The sequence below is a fragment of the Silene latifolia genome, chromosome 3 (assembly GCF_048544455.1).
Source record: "Silene latifolia isolate original U9 population chromosome 3, ASM4854445v1, whole genome shotgun sequence".
In the NCBI taxonomy this organism is placed as follows: Eukaryota; Viridiplantae; Streptophyta; class Magnoliopsida; order Caryophyllales; family Caryophyllaceae; genus Silene; species Silene latifolia.
In genome coordinates this window covers 141,033,785-141,034,790 of record NC_133528.1, presented here as the reverse complement: position 1 = coordinate 141,034,790, position 1,006 = coordinate 141,033,785, and positions in this window count along the sequence as shown.

Here is a 1,006-nt window from a genome sequence, read left to right as displayed (position 1 = left end):
GATTTTTACTTACTGAATAGGCTGGGTGTTGCTGATCGTTATCTTTCCTGACCAGGACTATACTGATGATTGTCTCAGTCACAGGAATGAGTAAACTGATAGTGGTTTCCTTTTGCCTGGCCAAGCCAATAACAGAGGAGTAGAAAAATAGTTTGGAGTGTTGTCTCATGATCAGGAGTTCACACGAATAATTGTATTTTCCTTTCAGGGAGGTTATAGAAAGCTTTGCATGTTTCTAAGGGCCTGGATAAGAATCATCCCGGGGTTGCAACTTTTCTGCCAAAGAGAGATTTTGGATGCCCCTGACTGACTTTGATGATTGGAGCTCCAGTTTGCTTTAATCTGTTCAGGATAGGCTTCTAGGCCTCTTTTGGTTTCCTTGTAACTTATAAACTTACCACATGGCACACAATGTTGTATTTGATAGGACTAAAATTATATCATATCTTCCAAAATAGTCACAAGTAGTTTCTAAATGATTCACATAAATTATTCAATTACAACCATGTTGACTAGCTGGTCAGGATAGATTGTGTCTTTAATTGTCCAGGCATCGTCAACCATTAATACTAACGGTCAGGCCAGGCCAATTTATCTTCTCTAAAACAGTCAGGCCAGGCTGATTTTCTCTCCTAAAACAGTCAGGTCAGGCTGATTTTCTGTCCAAAAACAGTCAGGTCAGGCTTAACTAACACTAGTGTATCAGGACTGACTAAGAATATCATATATAGGATGGTTATTTTGTTTTTGTTTTTTAAAATATTTGATCTATAATTGTTTTCGAATTTGTACTGCAATGACATATATATTTAAATTTTATAGAAAGGATAAGGACTTATCTGTGCATGAATATTTGAACACCCTTGCTGGGCCAGGATGAAAACCTTATCCTGACCAGGCTTTTGTGCAGCTTGGAAATATCTGGTTAGGGCATCCTAGCCAGGCTAGCATATGACGACCAGGCATCAGCAAAGAGAGGGAATGAAGGACAGGCCTATCGTGATAG